The sequence below is a fragment of the Cebus imitator genome, unplaced genomic scaffold, assembly GCF_001604975.1.
Source record: "Cebus imitator isolate Cc_AM_T3 unplaced genomic scaffold, Cebus_imitator-1.0 Scaffold263, whole genome shotgun sequence".
Classification (NCBI taxonomy): Eukaryota; Metazoa; Chordata; class Mammalia; order Primates; family Cebidae; genus Cebus; species Cebus imitator.
In genome coordinates, this window is record NW_016107578.1 from 2,210,458 (window position 1) to 2,217,413 (window position 6,956).

Here is a 6,956-nt window from a genome sequence, read left to right on the forward strand (position 1 = left end):
GGGATCTCTGCTCACTGCAACCTCTGTCTCCTGGGTTCAAGGGATTCTCATGCCTCAGCCTCCCGAATAGCTGGAATTACAGGCATGTGCCACCAAGCCCAGCTAATTTTTTTCTATTTTTAGTAGAGGTGGGGTTCCATGTTCTTCCCAAACTCCCAACCTCGGGTAATCTGCCCTCCTCAGCCTCCCAAAGCGCTGGGATTACAGGCATGAGCCACAGTGGCCGGGATTTTATGTTTTTTTTTCTTTTTTAGTTGGAGTTTCTGTCTTGTCGCCCAGTGGAGAGTAATGGTGTGATCTCCGCTCACTGCAACCTCTGCCTCACGGGTTCAAGCGATTCTCATGCCTCAGCCCTCCGAGTAGCTGGGATTACAGGCATGTGCCACCACACCCAGCTAATTTTTAATATTTTTAGTAGAGACCAGGTTTCACCATTTGGCTAGGTTGGTCTCGAATTCCTGACCTCAGGTGATCCACCACCTGCCTTGGCCTCCCAATGTGCTGGGATAAGAAGTATGAGCCACCGTGCCTGGCTTTTTTTTTTTTTTTTTTGAGACAGGGGCTCACTCTGTTGCCCACGCTGGAGTCCAGTGGCATGATCTTGGCTCACTGCAACTTCTGCCTTTTGGGTTCAAGTGATTCTCATGCTTTAGCCTCCTGAGTAGTTGGGACTACAGGCACTCACCACCCGGCTAATTTTTTATATTTTAAAAGAGGTGGGGGTTCACTATGTTGCTCAGGCTGGTCTCAAACTCCTGAGCTTAGGCTATTCACTCACCTTAGCCCCCCAAAGTGCTAGGATTACAGGCATTAGCCACCACGCGTGGTCCTATTTTATGTATTTTTTTTGAGATGGGTCTCACTTACCCAGGCTGAAATGCAGTGCCATGATCACAGCTCACTGCAGCCTCAAATCTCCCAGGCTCAATTGATCCTTCCATCTCAGCATCCCAAGTAACTGGGACTACAGGCATGTGCCACCACATCTGCCTAATTTCTGTGTTTTTTGTAGGGACAGGATTTTGCCACATTGCCCAGACTGGTCTTGAACTCCTGAGCTCAAGGGATTCACTCGCCTCAGCTTCCCAAAGTGCTGGGTTTCAGGTGAGAGCTACCATGCCTGGCTAAAAACTGATCTCAAAATGTGGCGGCCGGCCATAGTGGCTCACGCCTGTAATCCCAGCCCTTTGGGAGGCCAAGCCAGGCGGATCACCTGAGGTTGGGAGTTCAAGATCAGCCTGACCAACATGGAGAAACCCTGTCTTTACTAAAAATACAAAATTAGCCAGGCATGATGGCGCATGCCTATAATCCCAGCTACTCAGGAGGCTGAGGCAGGAGAATTGCTTGAACCTGGGTGGTGGAGGTTGCGGTGAGCCGAGATTGTGCCATTGCACTCCAGCCTAGACAACAATAGCGAAACTCCATCTCAAAAAAAAAAAAAAAAAGTGGCCTCTGACCCAACAAAGACAAAGTCATCCTGATCAATTGTTCCTTGAGCACCTACTATATGCCAGGCACTGGGCTGGGTTGATCACAGGGGCAAAACCAAGTCTCCAATCCCAACATGTGGGCTACTTTGGCCAACAGAGTCAAAAATTGTGAAAATGGTCATTTTTTTTTTTTTTTTTGAGACAGAGTCTCCCTCTTTCGCCAGGCACCAGGCTGGTGTGCAGTGGTGCAGTCTCAGCTCATTGCAACCTCTGCCTCCTGGCTTCAAGCAAATCTTCTGCCTCAGCCTCCTGAGTAGCTGGGACTACAGGCGCATGCCACCACACCCAGCTAATTTTTGTATTTTCGTAGAGACAGGGTTTCACTATGTTGGCCAGGATGGTCTCGATCTCTTGACCTCTTGATTAGCCTGCCTTGGCCTCCCAAAGTGCTGGGATTACAGGCGTGAGCCACTGTGCCCAGCCAAAATGGCCAATTTTATATTATGTGTATGTCTTTTTTATTTTATTTTATTTTTTGAGACAGAGTCTCTCTCCGTTGCTCAGGTTGGAGTACAGTAGTGCAATCTTGGCTCACTGCAGCCTCCACCTCCTGGGTTCAAGCGATACTTTTGGCGCAGCCTCTGGAGTAGGTGGGACTACAGGTACGCGCCACCACGCCCGGCTAATTTTTGTATTTTTAGTAGAGACGGCATTTCACCATGTTGGCCAGGCTGGTCTCAAACTCCCGACTTCACTGATCTGCCCACCTTGCCTTCCCAAAGTGCTGGGATTACAAAATGTAAACGATATTAGGCTGGACAAGGTGGCTTCTCATGCTTGTAAGCCCAGTACTTTGGGAGGCCAAGGTGGGAGGACTGCCTGAGCCCAGGAGTTCAAGATTGGGTAACATGGCAAGACCCTGTCTGTACAAAAAATTTTAAAAATTATCTGGGGCCTAGCATGGTGGCTCACTTCTGTAATCCCAAAATTTTTGTATTTTGTAAAAGCACAAAATTTAGTGGGTGTGGTGGTGCATGCCTGTAATCCCAGCTACTTGGGAGGCTGAGGCAGGAGAATCGCCTCAACCCAGGAGGCGGAGGCTACAGCGAGTGGAGACCACACCACTGCACTCTAGCCTAGGCAACAGAGGGAGACTCTGTCTCAAAAAAAAAAAAAAAAAAAATAGCTGGACATGGTGGAGCATGCCTGTAGTACCAGCTACTTGGGAGGCTGAGGTGGGAGGATCATTTAAACCTGGGAGGTCGAGTCTCAAAGACCCTGTATCCCAAAAAATAAATAAATAACATACATAGAGACATAAAATATAAATATATACAATAGATACACACAGAGACACATACATATGCAATACACATACACATATATCTACATACATGAAGACAGCCACACTTACATACAGAGAGACACATATATATAACATACATGAACAGCCTGGGCAGGGTGGCTCACACTTGTAATTCTGACACTTTGGGAGATGGAGGTGGAAGGATTGCTTGAAGCCATTCCTGCAAAAAATAAAAAATTAGGTCCAGGTGAGGTGGCTCTTGCCTATAATCCCAGCACTTTGGGAGGCTGAGGCAGGCGGATCACCTGAGGGCAGGAATTCGAGACCTGGCCGACATGGAGAAACCCATCTCTACTAAAAATACAAAAAAATTAGCCGGGCATGGCGGCCCATGCCTGTAATCCCAGCTACTTGGGAGGCTGAGGCTGGAGAATCACTTGAACCCGGGAGGTGGAGGTTGCAGTGAGCCGAGATAGTGCCATTGCACTCCAGCCTGGGCAACCAGAGCGAAACTCCATTTCTAAAGGAAAAAACAACAATAACAACAGCAAAAAACAAGAAACAAAACACATACAAACACATATGTAATACACGTGGGCATAGATAGTTAAAATACACTTACATAGAGATATACATATACCTTTATATTATACACTCAGGGAGAGTTAGATAATACACCCTTTTCCATACATCTTTTTTTTTTTTTTTTTTTTATGATGTTGTTGTTTTTTTTTTTTTTTTTTTTTTTTTTTTTTTTTTTTTTTTTGAGACAGTCTAGCTCTGTTGCCAGGCTGGAGTTCAGTGGTGCTATCTCGGTCCACTGCAACCTCTGCCTCCCAAGTTCAAGCGATTCTCCTTCCTTAGCGTCCTAAGCAGCTTGGACTACAGGTGTGCACCACCATGGTCACCTAATTTTTGTATTTTTAACAGAGATGGGGTTTCACCATGTTGGCCAGGATGGTTTTGATCTCTTGACCTCCTGATCCACCTGCCTTGGCCTCCCAAAGTGCTAGGATTACAGGCGTAAGCCACCGCACCTGGCCTACATCTTCTTTTTCTGACCCACTTGAGGATATATTGCCCACATAACGTGTGCCTTTTGCCCTTTACTAAGAAAAAAAAAGTGTTTATATAACCATAGTACAGCTAGCAATTTCAGGAAATTTGACCCTGACATAGTACTGTTATCTAATCTATGGTTCATATTCCAGTTTCATCACTTGTGTCAAGCATGCCCTGAACAGGTGAGATTTTTGTTTCTGTTTGTTTTGTTTTGTTTTGGAGACAGGGTCTTACTCTGGCATCCAGCTGGAGCACAGTGGTGCAATCATAGCTCACTGCAGCCTCCAACTCCCAGGCTCAAGGGATCCTACTGCCTCAGCCTCCTGAGCAGCTAGGATTACAGGCACATGCCACCACACTAGGCTAATTTTGGTATTTTTTGTAGAGGCAGGGTTTTGTCATATTGCCCAGGCTGGTCTTGAACTCCTGGACTCGAGTGATCCTCCCAGCCCCAGCTCCCAAAGAGCTGAGATTACAGGCATGAACCACTGTGCCCTGCTGCAGCTGTGGTTTTGTGTTGTTGTCGTTGGGGTTGTTGTTTTTTGAGACAGAGTCTTGCTCTATTGCCCAGGCTGGAGTGCAGTGGCACAATCTCAGCTCACCACAACCTCAGCCTCCCAGGTTCAAGCAATTCTCCTGCCTCAGCCTCCCAAGTAGCTGGGACCACAGGCTGATGGCACCATGCCCAGCAAATTTTTTAATTTTTAGTTGAGACAAGGTTTCACTATGTTGGTCAGGCTGGTCTCGAGCTCCTGACCTCATGATCCACCTGCCTTAGCTTCCCAAATAGCTGGGATTACAGGCATGAGCCACTGTGCCCAGCCACAGCTGTGTTTGTTTGTTTGTTTGTTTTGAGACATAGTTTCACTCTTGTCCAGGCTGGAGCGCAATGCGGCGATCTTGGCTCACTGCAATCTCCACCTCCCAGGTTCAAGCAATTCTGCCTCGGCCTTCCGAGTAGCTGGGACTACAAGTGCCTGCTACCACGCCCAGCTAATTTTTGTATTTTTTTTTTCTTAGAGACGGGGTTTCACCATGTTGGCCAGGCTGGTCTCAAACACCTGATCTTAGGTGATCCACCTGCCTCGGCCTCCCAAAATGCCGGGATTACAGGCGCGAGCCACCGTGCCCGGCCTTAATTTTTGTATTTTTAGTAGAGATGGGGTTTCACCATATTGGCTAGGCTGGTCTCGAACTCCTGACCTTGTGATCCACCTGCCTCAGCCTCCCAAAATGCTGCGATTACAGGCGTGAGCCATTGCGCCTAGCCAGCTGTGTTTTCTATGAGCAGAACCCCATCCAGGATCATCCACTACATCTCATTGTCATGTGCCTTTGGTCCTTTTTTTTTTTTCTTTCTCTGAGACACGGTCATTGTTATGTTGCCTAGGCTGGTCTCAGTCCTCCTGAGCTCAAGCAATCCTCCTTCCTCACCCTACTAAGTAATGGGAAACACAGGTGCATTCCCTATACCTGGCAGGGCACTGACATTTTTTGAGTCAGGGTCTCACTCTGTCACCCAGGCTGGAATGCAGTGGTGAGATCACAACTCACTGCAGCCTCAACCTCCTGGGCTCAAGTGATCCTCCCGCCTTAGCCTCCTGAGTAGCTGGGACAACAGGCATGAGGCACTGTGCCGGGCCAAACACTGATATTTTTGAGATGTACACACCCACTTTGAGATTATGTCCCCCACTTTGCATTTGTCTGATGCTGATGTTTCTTCCCCATAAGGTGCCTGTTAAGCATGTTTGGCAGTGATATTGTGTCCTTTTCAGTGTATAATATTAGGAGGCACATGATACCTGTTTGCTTATTGGCACCATGAATGGTGATCATTTTAACCAAGTAAGTTGAATCCTGAATGATCAACACTGTAATGGGGAAAACACACAGTCCTAGAAAAGCATAGAAAAGATGTCGATCCCATTAGATAAGGATTCCTGGAGCAGGGGTCCTAAGATGCATGCCAGATTCCTACACAAAGTATGTAGGAAATAGATGACTCAGGTTCAGGGAAGAGCATGAAAAATGCTCTCTGGCCCGAGACATGCAGGATTCTTCCCAGATAAGCCCACAAAGTTGTTAGGGTTATGTAATGGCACATTCTGTACAGTGACTGGCCTCTACCACCCCCAACAGCTGACCGCTGTCTTTCCTGCCACACTGTACTCACATCCAGGTCACCAAGAAAGGTCAGCGTGAGGGTGGGACCTCAGACACTCAGCACAGAAAGGATGACTCAGAATCTGGGCTGGGGCTCAGAAGGGAATGGAGTTGCTCCTCCTCCCTCCCCCATCAGACCTTCCCCATAGTTTCCTCCAGTATGGGAGCTTGTATATTGCAGGGCAAACAGCTGTGAAGTCACTAAGGAAATAATAACTGCAGCAGTGTACATTTATTTAGCACCACCTTTACAACATCAGGCATTTGCATCATCTGTTTTTTTTGTGCGTGTTTTTTTTTTCTTCCTTTTTTGCTTTATTTTTTATTTTGCACCATCCATTTTATCTCAACCTCAAATTGGTACCCGAAAGATAAATTGAGCTTCTGAGAACTTCAGGAATTTGAACAAAGTCACGCAGCTCAGAAGGGTCAAGATTTGAACCTAGGCCGGGTGCGGTGGCTCATGTCTGTAATTCCAGCAATTTGGGAAGCCGAGGTGGGCAGATCACCTGAAGTAAGGAGTTTGAGACCAGCCAGGCCAACCTGGTAAAACCTTTTCTCTACTAAAAACACAAAATATTAGCTGGGCATGGTGACAGATGCTACCTCCCAGCTACTTGGAAGGCTGAGGCAGGAGACTTGCTCTAACCTGGGAGGCAGAGGCTGCAGTGAGCCAAGATCACACAACTGCACTCCAGTCTGGGTGACAGAATGAGAGTCCATCTCAAAAAAAAAAAAAAGGATTTGAACCTAGTTCTCTCTGATTCCAAACCATTGAATCTCTCTCTTTCCTTTTTTTTTAGGCGAAGTCTCACCCTGGTGCCCAGGCTGGAGTGCAATGGCGTGATCTCGGCTCACTGCAAACTCTGCCTCCCGGGTTCAGGCAATTCTCCTGCCTCAGGCACCAGAGTAGCTGGGATTACAGGTGCATGCCACCATACCCGTCTAATTTTTTGTATCTTTAGTAGAGATGTGGTTTCACCATGTTG